This window comes from Acinonyx jubatus, chromosome B3, assembly GCF_027475565.1.
Source record: "Acinonyx jubatus isolate Ajub_Pintada_27869175 chromosome B3, VMU_Ajub_asm_v1.0, whole genome shotgun sequence".
Taxonomy (NCBI): Eukaryota; Metazoa; Chordata; class Mammalia; order Carnivora; family Felidae; genus Acinonyx; species Acinonyx jubatus.
In genome coordinates, this window is record NC_069386.1 from 112,282,281 (window position 1) to 112,293,461 (window position 11,181).

Sequence of the window (11,181 nt, forward strand, 5' to 3'; positions counted from 1 at the left end):
GGGCTCCCTTACCTTGTCCCCAGCCCTTCATTTGCTGCTGACGGAAACTAACCTGTTGTGAGTCACCACTGTCTTGTTCTCAAGGTCGTTCACAGAATTTCCCCTGAGCATCATGTTCATGGCTAGCTCCATGGCCAAGGGACAAGACTTGGAAGAACAAGGCTGAGAAAACATGATGCCACAATTTCCCTGGCACCTGATTCCACTTTGCTATTTACCCACTAGACTCAACGTTTCATAAAGGCGGGGACCTCTGGGCCACCATGTTGCCCTAGTACAGGGGGCACCATTTGCTAGTTTTTAGATGGCACTCAATAAACCTTGGTTCAACAAGTGAATGGCACAAACTGCACAGCTGATATTTGAGTGAAAGGAAGGAAATTAACTTATTTTAACGTCCACCCTGTGCCAAGAACATTATATATATATATATATATATTTTTTTTTTTTCCACTTATTCCTCTCAGCAGCCATATGGAAACAAAATGATTCTCCCATTTTATGGTTGGGCTAACTGAGGCTCAAGCATTAAGTAGCTTGCCGAGGTCTCACATTACGGAAGGGATAGATGTAGAATTTGAAGCCCCAGGACTGTCTAGCTGGGTTCCAGTCACAGTGCCTTGAATATGGGTATGGGAGGTAGGCAACCTCTTTGAACCAAGATAAACTGAGACACCTTCTTCAACAGGTATTTCCACTGGACCAGCCAAGCAAACAAATACATTTGGCCCAGACAGGCTTGGGCTGCCCTCAATCCTATAGGACTTGACTTGGTCTGTCATGGACCAGTAGGGCAACAGCGTGGGAAAGGTGCTGCCTGTGAGCATTAACAAGGCTCCTGCCCCAAGGTTGCCTGCTGCTTGTTAAAAAAGAGCCCAAGTTTCAGGAGGTCTTCAACTCTATCAGGGGACCCAGTTGAACTTGAGCTGTCCCTCCTCCCTTTTTTCTCTGCCTATTTTTACTCCTACCTTCCCATCACATACATACACCCCAAATCTCTGCTACAAAGTATCCCCCCAAACACACAGATACACCATGTCTATTCTCCTTTCCCAGTAGAACTCCTTGGCTCCTGGAAGACCGGTGACCCTGACAAGCAAGGCTGTAGACACTATGAACCCAATCAAGAATACCCAGGAACACAGGGTGTTTCTTTGCCCCAACATCACTAAAACCCAAGAGGTGAGTTAGTAACCTTTATTTTCCACTCCCTGGGGGGACATTTTCCTAGGGTGTACCACACTGGCCTCCCTCCCCAGCCCAGTGGATTGACCCACATTCAGCCCCACCATTCCTAAGTTTTGTTGACCTTCGTTAGTCCTTTGATATAGGAACAATAATCTCTGGTCTGATATCACAAGGAACTTGGGCTTTTAAAAACCTACAATGGGCTGTTTGAGTGAGCAGCCTTTAAAAACAGCTCATGAGGAGAGGTACACATTTACTCAGGCCTGTGGCGCTTATAAAGGGATTATTGGCAGTTGAGAGGCACTCCAGCTGAATGTCTCTCCCAAGGTCCGGTGACTCCCCCCTCACCTGGGGCCCCATAACTGCCAGGTGCCCTGTCAGTCGGCCAACTGCTCAAGGCTTCCCTGACTGTAGGGTGCTGAGACTGTGTGAGCTCATCGAATTCCTCTTGTTCTTTCCAGAGATCCACTTCAGGCAGCTCTTCCAACCCCCAAGAGATGGGGGTGTCTTTATGAGAAAAATTTCTCTAGAGCTTTGCTCCCTCAGACGAGACATACAGAGCAACATCACTACTCAGGGCACGGAGGACACAGATTTGTTTTTACCCTTGTGAGGCTACATCTCAGCTCTGCCGATTCCCACTGTATTCATTTGCTAGGGCTGCCATAATAAAATCTCACAGAATTAAACATATTTACATATTTACTCTGGCCTGTGGCACTTGTAAAGAAATTATTGGCTGTTGACAATAATCTGAGTGGCATAAACAACAGAAATTCATTTTCTCACAGTTCTGAGGGCTAAAAGTCCAAGATGAAGGTACGAGTAGGTTTTGTCTCTTCTGAGCACTCTCTCCTTGGCTTGCAAATGGCCGTCTTTTCGCTGTGTCCTCACATGGCCTTTTCTCTGTGCATGTTCCTCACCCCCACCCCCTGGGTCTGTATGTCCAAATTTCCTTTTCCTATAAAGATACCAGTCAGATTGGATTAGGGCCCTCCCTAATGGCCTCGTTTTAACTTAATTACCTCTTTAAAGGCCCTATCTCCAAATAGAGACACATTCCAATGAACGGAGAGATTAGGACTTCGACATACAAATTTTGGATATAATTCAGCCCTCAATATCTGCCTTAGCCAAATCATGTTCCCATTTTGTGTCTTCATTTTCCTCACCTTGAACCCATTTCCAGGCCAGCGGCTTTCTGAGGAAGACAGATCTTTCTTCAGGAAGATCTGTATAATGAATGTCAAGAACAGAGTGGAAAGGAGTAAAAAACCCCTTGTGAGGTGTCCTTGAAAAGCCAGCAGCATCTGATGCCCAGCCAGGAACCATTCTCTCTTTGAAATGTCTCCTGACTTCCAAAGGTGCTGTTTATAGATTTTGATTCAGACACTTCCAGGTGAACTCAGCCGTCTGTCAGTTAAATAAAGGAGACACATTTCTGTCTCCATAAAATATCTGATGCTGGCATTTAAAAAAAAATTGTAATGTTTATTTATTCTTTGAGAAAGAGAGAGAGAGAGAGGGAGAGAGCAGGGCAGGGGCAGAGAGAAAGGGAAACACGGAATCCAAAGCAGGCTCCAGGCTCTGAGCTGTCAGCACAGAGCCCAACACAGGGCTTGACCTCACAAACCGCGAGATCATGACCTGAGCAGAAGTTGGACACTTAACTGACTGAGCCACCCAGATGCCCCTGATGCTGGTTTTTTGTGTTTTTTTAAATATTTTCTAGGCCTCACAGGTAAAGAATTGAGTTAATCGTGCTATTCTACTCAGGGCATCACCATGCCCACTGTGTTCCCCTCACCCCAAAAGTCACTACACTAATGTGTTTCTAGATGACCTTTGTTATATATATCTCCTTACAAAATATATGGTATTATTTTGTGGGCAGTTGTGTTTTTAATTTTTGAATGCTATGCTCTAAGTAGCAATTGTTTGGGGCGCCTGTGTGGCTCAGTTGGTTAAGCGCCCGACTTTGGCCTGGGTCATGATATCAAGATTCGTGAGTTCGAGCACTGTGTCGGGCTCTGTGCTAACAGCTCAGAGCCTGGAACCTGCCTCAGATTCTGTGTCTCCTCTCTCTCTGCCCCTCCCCTGCTCGTGCTCTCTCTCTGCCTTTCAAAAATAAATAAATGTTAAAAAAAAATTAAATAGCAATTGGTTGCCTGCTTTTTTTTTTCTAGCTATAATAAAATTGTCATATTATGATATGTGCCTGTAGTTCCCTCTTTCTAAGAGCTAGGAGTATTCCATCGTATTTGCCCTCCACAGTTAACTTGCTCATTCCCTCGGTGATGGATCACTAACCTGCCACAAACAAGGCTGAGGCGAATACCCTGATGGCCTGTACTAGAAATGATGCAAGTGAGAATCCCAGGAGGGGGTTCTGGGTGCCAGGTAGACACAACTTCACTACACCGAGCCCTTCCAGATTGCCATCTGAGATGACTGGACCAAACAGAGCTATTTAATTAGGGGCTTAGTATGGTGCCATGACTAATTTCACCAGCTCTTAGCAAAAGAATTCTACACTGGTACATCAGGGTTTAACCCAGCTCTGCCACAGGCTGGCCGTGGGATCTCATACAAGCCACATCGCATGACTCGGTCTCAGGATCTTCTGCCAAACGAGTGTTCCAGACAAAGTCAGCTCCCAGGCCATTGCTAGCCCTTCAGGGAATGCACCTGGGGGGGAGGGGGGGGCAGGCAGAGGCGGGGAGGAGAAACAGCTATGGACAACCCACCTCCTGGCCTTGGAAACCTTTGCAAGTAACTGAAGAAGACTGTTTTCCTCACCTTTCATTTGGAAATACATATGTAATAGGACTTCTTTGACAATTAAATAAAATGCTATAATACAGAAAGCACTTGGCACTTGGGGAAGATGCTCAAGCCAATCAGTTCTCGTCGCTTTCCTTCACCCACATTTCTTTCCCTGTTGTTGTTTTCAGTTGAAGAATTCATCTTTACTGCTCTCTCTCTCTCTTTGAAAAAAAACTTTTTTAATGTTTATTTTTGAGAAAGAGAGAGACTGACAGAGCGAGCGCATGAGCAGGGGAAGGGCGAGGGGGGGTGGGGGGGTTCGGACAGAGGATTCAAAGCAGGCTCTGTGCCGACAGCAGAGAGCCCGACTCGGGGCTCGAACTCATGAACCGTGAGATCATGCCCTGAGCTGCAGTTGGACGCTTCACCCACTGAGTCCCCCAGACACCCTCTTCAGCTTTCTGTAAATGAAATCATGGCGTATATGCCCTTTGGGGTCTGGTTTCTTCATTTAAAAAAACGTGGCCTCAGTTGTTTCTACCGCTCGTTCTCTTTGTTCCGTGTTGTATTCTGCCGCGTGGCTGCGCAGCGATCCATTTATCCATCCTCTTACTGCTGGACGCTCAGTTCCCATTTGGGGATATCAGGAATAGAAGTGTAAAAACGACCTGGTATTTTTCTTTTGGAAGACATACGAACTCCTTTCTCTTGGGTATATACCTAGGAGTGGGATTGCTGGATCACAGGCATGCTTGCATTACTAGATGTTGCCCAGAAGGGTCCCAGACTGGTTGTGCCAATTTGCACCCCCACCGGCAGTGCATGAGAATTTCCGAGTTGCTCCCCAGCACTTGAATCTCTCTCTCTCTCTCTCTCTTTTTTTTTTTTTAAGTTTTATCCATTCTGATAGATGTGTGATGGTATCCCAGAGTCTCTTTCATTCATATTCCTCTGGTGACTATGTTGAACACCTTTGTTCGTTGCCTTTAGTCTGAAATTTAGCTAAAGGTATCTAAGAGCTAATACTGCTCCTTGCTGACGGCCGGGAGAGCTGAGGATTGGGTCTCTCAGGGAGTTCCATCAAAGGTGAGGTCTTTAGATCTCAGATCCTTGACATGCCACTAATTGAAGTGAACACTGATATAAGATCAGCTAGTATGAGTTTATTCATTTTTTGAAGTATCAGAGTTTACTTCTAACCCCTAGAACTCTCCTTGCAAACATATCCTTAACTCAAGAGCGAGAGAAAGGGTGTTCTTAAAGTAACGGTAAGAAGAAAAAAAAGAATCAGCCAAACTTCAAGGCAAAGATTTAACTATGCTTGAACAGAGGAACATGCAACTTAAAATTAAAATCAGACAGTTATAATCTAGTATTTAATGGTTGTTTAGGCTAATGTTTCTCTTTGTGTTGTTGTTTTTAAATAAAGGTTTTTATTCTTTATGATAGCTCAAGGAAAGGAGCACTTGACAGAGAGTCCGTTAGTTTTCACGGAAAGTTCACTCTGTCCTCAAGTTACGTAAGAGTTTCTGAAGATGCCTGAAGATATCTGTATTATACAGAGTCCATGAGAAGGATATGGAATTGTGAGGGCTTGGGAGGGTGATAGAGCAACCACCAAGGTCATAGGTCTAAGGAGCAATCAGGCTCCAGACCACTTCTGCTGCACCCACCATCTAACATTGGGTAAGATATCCTTTGGGTGGAAGTATTTCAGAGACTGGGTAGAAGAAAGATATGGAGTTTCCAACTTCTTCATGCTATAACCAGCTGTAACCAGCACCTTCCTACCCAGCAGTGAACGCCCATCTCCTCTGTCCAACAAATAACACTTTATGTTTATGTCTTATTAAGCCATGGGGCCAAGGAGTAAGCCCCATGTTAAAGTAAACAGAGCAAAAATCATCCTACAACCTTTATCAAATACTAAAACAATTTTGAATGTGGAAAATTTCTTCTTAATAGGGAAATGGAAAATTACAGATATAGAACCATATAATCTTAGAGCTGGAAGGAACGTTGGAGGTCATCGGCTGAACCTCACGTACTTCTGGAATTCACATTACAACACCCCTGCTGTCCTCTGCCTGCAGGGTCCTGAGACGGGGTCCTTTCTCTGCACCTTCAAGGAAGCTTTCCACTCATTGCTGCGTAATTGTTAGACAATTGTTCTTATATTGAACCAAAAATACTCCTTCCAGAAACTTCCACCCTTCAGTCAGAGTTTAAATAAGTCTATTTCCTCTTCTCTGTGGCAGCCTTTTGAGTATTTTAAAGCTATAAGCCTGATCCCTTTTGAGAGTTTTCCCCTCCGGGCCAAGCATCCTCAGTTTCTCCAAATGATGCATTCTAAACCGTAGCCATAGATAGGCATCAAATTCACTGGAGTGGGGGTCTCCCTAATGCTTCTTTCTCTCATCTTAAAAACCAGATCTATGTCAGCAGTTGGGGCAAGGAATCCATTCTCGGGTATTCACCCAAAGGTACAAGGAGCAAATCTGAGAGCTGTAAGGCACATGCTTTGGTAGGATTTCTTTCTTTCTTTTTTTTTAAGTTTTCAGCAAGTTGGGGTATTTTTAGGAAATAAGTGTGACCCTGCTGACCCCATTCTGGAACAAGCCCAAGCAGTTTTCCCAGGGGCGAGGCGGACGGGTGGTGGTGGTGTTCGTGCTAGTTTAGTCTCAAGCTCACTATCCTCCAGACATCAATGAGGATACCAGAGTAGCTCTTTCAGGAAACTACTGGGGCTGGAATTTCCTTAGTCCTTTGTTTCCTCCACCTGAGCAAAGTGACCCAGAGCAGCACAGGTGAAGAAGAGGATGTAGATACTTCGGAGCAAGAGTTGGGCACAAAAACCCATGTTTGACTAGCTGCTTCACCGTCCCATCCCCCACAACCTGGGTCCCCGTCGCTAGTATGTTTGTGAGCATGTGTACAAGTGTGTTAGAGACACATATACATTCACAAGGGCACATACACATGTCCTCGAGGCCTTTCCTACCAGCACCCGCTTCCCTTGGATTCAACTATCCATCAGGGACAAGAAATACAAACCAAGCCTTTACAAGAAGAATCCTGGCCTCTCCTTGGAAGCTGAAGGATTTTATGGTACAGGCAATTTTGCCAGCCAGGAAAACAAGACAAAGGTCTTATTTGGTTTATCAAGCCCAGGTTACACCCATCGTTCAGTGGGCCAAGCAGCGTTAATCAGTACCCAGACCTTTGAATAGAATCTTTACCAAATAAATCTGTGTAGATATTCTTGCTACATAACGATAAAAGTGCTATTCACTAATATTTTAGGCAATAATCTTTCCTTGCCTATAAAATGGGAAGTAATGCCTGTCACGGAGATATAAAGGCAGGGAAATCCAAAACTTATGATAAAATCCAGTGCCAAAATAGTGCTAAATGGGGTTTTCTGGAAAGAAGGCATTGTGATTAAAAGTCCTAGGAGAACCCTCTCTCCCCAGTTGCTTTTTACATGCCCGTACAAAGACACAGGGGAAAACCTCATGGTTTAGAAAGTAAAGTACCCCATACAAAAACAATCGTATGTCAAAATTCAAGGATGCAAAAGAATTCGAATTACAACACCAAAAGGAATAGTTATGAAATACCAATGATGGTTGATAAATGCTCACCCTATTCACTGAAACACATAAACAAACCTTTGGCCAGAAGCATGGACGTTAACAGGTCACCATTAGGGTGATAAAGGTGCCGAACACATCTCTGACACAGGGCAAGGTAATTAGAGAACCGGGTGTCTCCCCTTTGATAAATGCTGCTCTCTGAGAAGCCTAGCTTGACAGGGAGCTGGAAATAATCAACCAGGGTTTTGGAAAGGGCTCTCCTGGATCCTCTTGGGTTCTTGTGCAGCCCATTCTACGGGCCTCCCATCTTCCCTCCTGGTTGTCAAAACAAGTCTGTGGGAGAGGCATTCTCAGGAATGTGTGATGCTTTGTTTAATATGGAAAATGATCCTCCTGAGGCCCGGGAAGAAACGAAGAGGCAGATTTCCTCTGCAACCTTCACAATACAAACTCCAAGGGAAGGGGGGCAGTTTAACAGGGTGCATAAGAAAGATGTCTGATTTGTGGCTCCTTCAGAAAGTGAGTGCCCCTGAGTTTAATTGTAGGCATCCAAAGGGTTAAGTCGACTTGGTGGACTGTGATTCCTGAGAGAGCTGTTCTCTCTCATTCTCTTCTTTTAAGGATCTTATTAAGATGAGAACTGTTTACCCACAGCTTAGAGAAGGACGGTGGGAGGAAAGTACTCTGCTTTTCTGATGCATGGAGTTACTACCCTCGGTAAGGGTGACGGAATTTTTAAAGGATTAGGATACAATGAAACACATGGCACCTAACCAGGCTTTTCATTCTGAATCTCAGCCTCCGGACTGCTTGTTAAGACCTGAAGTTCTGAATCTCCATTTCCTCACCTGTAAAATGGGGCGAGAACTGACCTCGGAATTGTTGCAAGGATTAAATTAGTGAAATGGATTCAAATGTCACCTCAGCACCTGGTACATGGCCTCCAGGAAACAGTAGCTATTATTAGAATTGACTTTTCATTGCTGATTCATTCTTGAGCTCTATACATTTTGTGCAGAAGAATCATTAATGGAAATCAATAATTGTGTAGGTAGGCGACGACCTAAGATTTCAGAGTGCAGAGAAATCATTGTAGGCGACAGAGTGCAGAGAAATCATTCAGTAACAAAGATCCAACCAGTACATTTCTGCCATGTACTCGTACAAGGGCCTGGGTTTTCAGCCAGGCAGACCTGAGCTCCCGTCCTAGCACCACAACCCTTTTGCCGGGTAACTATGGAAAATTACTCAGAAAATAATATGTAAAGTTTATAAAGCATTTACGTGTTTTGATAATTTTATAATGCCATGTTTTCTTTTTATAGTCAATGGCACTTTAATAGCAAGATCTTGCATTTTTAAAAAATGAAAAACTTAAGCACTCTTTCAAGTTTTTTCTCTTATTTTTAAATTAGGGAACTAGAGGGGCGCCTGGCTGGCTCTGTCGGTGGAGCGTGCGACTCTTGATCTCAGGGTTATGAGTTCAAGCCCCACACTGGGTGTAGAGATTGCTTAAAAATAAAATCCTTAAAAAAAATTAGAGAGCTATATTGCATAGTTTGGAAAGCAGAAGAGAGAGAAGAATCATAATTTAACCTTCCTAACACAGTCACCATCTCCATTGTATTGTTATCAGGTTCCCACACACACACAATATACACACATATAATACACATAACACACACAGCAGAAAAAGGCAAAATATATAGACTTCAAGGATTCTATCAAATGGACCCAGGCTTCCTTAATGGCCCTTGTCAACCTTACATGTGCTCAAGAAACATTGGCTTTTGGCTAATGTGGGCATTATCAGGAAAGAAACTGGGAAACCAAGGAGACTCTTGAATCTTACCCTGCTGATATTTAATCCCCCTGGGTCTTCCCATCTGGATTCGTGGTGCTATTAAATGTTATCTATTCTGAAGTTCTACCAAAGACCTGAGGAAAGGTGATCCCCCCAAAATGGGAGGAATACATAAGCTGGCCATGGAAAAACATCTGATGTGCCTAGCACTTCCCCGTTTGGAAAACCAAATGTGAACATGGACCCCTATAGAATTAAAGAGAAAATAAACTCCACGGAAACACAGTATTTTCTGAAATATCTGGGAAGGGGACAGTCAGTGAAGAACGGCGAAGACAAGTCACAACGCTGCTTCGCACAGAAGATAACAAACCTGGAAACTCTGCCATGATACATGCTGCACACTGACAGGAAATAAAAATAAATCCCAAGAGGTTCAGGTGTGGAAGGCAGGAGGGTGGTGTCATCAGATAAAACGCAGGACACCTAGTTAAATTTTAATTTCAGAAAAACAGCAAACCATTATTTAGTGTAAGTATATCCCATGCATTCTGTGGGACATACTTACACTAAAAATGTATTTGCTGTTTATCTGAAATTAGAACTTAACTGCGTGTCCTGTATTTCAATTTGCAAAATCCAGCACTCCTACTGGAGAAGGGGAAGCTAGGCAACAGGGGGAAAAGGCAGAGATTCCGAGCAATAAAATTAAGTAAAGTGATAGCAAAATGTGAAAGATTAAAAAAAAAAATTAAAAAGTTTGGGTCTCATTTATGAATGACAGAGTCATCAACGTTTATTAGAAAAAACCATGAAGGGTTTCCTAATTGAGCCTCCAAAATTTAGAATGTTTCCTGTCACAGAGGGCAACGGTGTCTCCCTATCAGGGTCTCCCCGGTGTCGCTCATGCAACAAAACCTGGGCCATGCAGATGGGGATTGAGGTCAGGATTAGAAAGCTGATATTTTTCATGTTCCTCCCGCCAGGCTCTGCCCTCTCAGAGGCACCCCATTTCTGAGAGAGCCTGTGCAGCACGGTCCCCATTCCTCCGCAGTTCACAAGATCCTACTAAGCATCGGGCACCAGGTAAACATGAGCACTACCAGGTCCCCAGGGAAAGCGCTGGAGCTCTGTAGTTGTTGAATGAATACCTGAATCAACCCTTTCTCTTCAAAGACCTGCCCCCCCTTCCCTGCCCCATTCCTTCACCATCTCCGTTTCCCTTGTAAAAACTCCTCAGCTTCCCTCCACCTTGTGCTCTAATAAATACCTGCACCTTGCCCCAGATGAATTGATAAATATCGGGCCACATGGACAGGATGAAATTTTGCTCAGGGGCCCTTCTGAACCTGCATGCTCTTCATAGGCAGCGGACACGTCACCACTTGTCTTTAAGTGCTTCTGATCTGCCTTTACTTCTGTCACTTGGGGAGCAAGGTTTCCCCCCTGGTAGTTGTGCATGAGAAACCCTCTTTAAAAAGTAATCCTGTACAGATGGGTGAGTAGGGAATATGACCAGCATACAGCCTGACTCGGGCAGATGTAAGTTTAGGCATCTGATAAGTATTTGGTTCTGTCCAGGAAGTAGCTGGCCCATGAAATCAGATATGGAGAGGAAGTTTGTCCCTGGGAGGGGCCCCTCACGACGGAGCCACGGACCAGGGGAGACCGGAATGCTCGCTAGGCTGGGGGGCTGTGTGAATGCACGTGGGCCCAGGGAGCCTCGGCCAGAATTCATTTCCCTCTACCTCCACTCGGGTGTCACTGTGAGTCCAGCCAAAGCTTGCTGAATTACTCTGTCCATTTTAAAGAGCGAGGTGTGCCGGG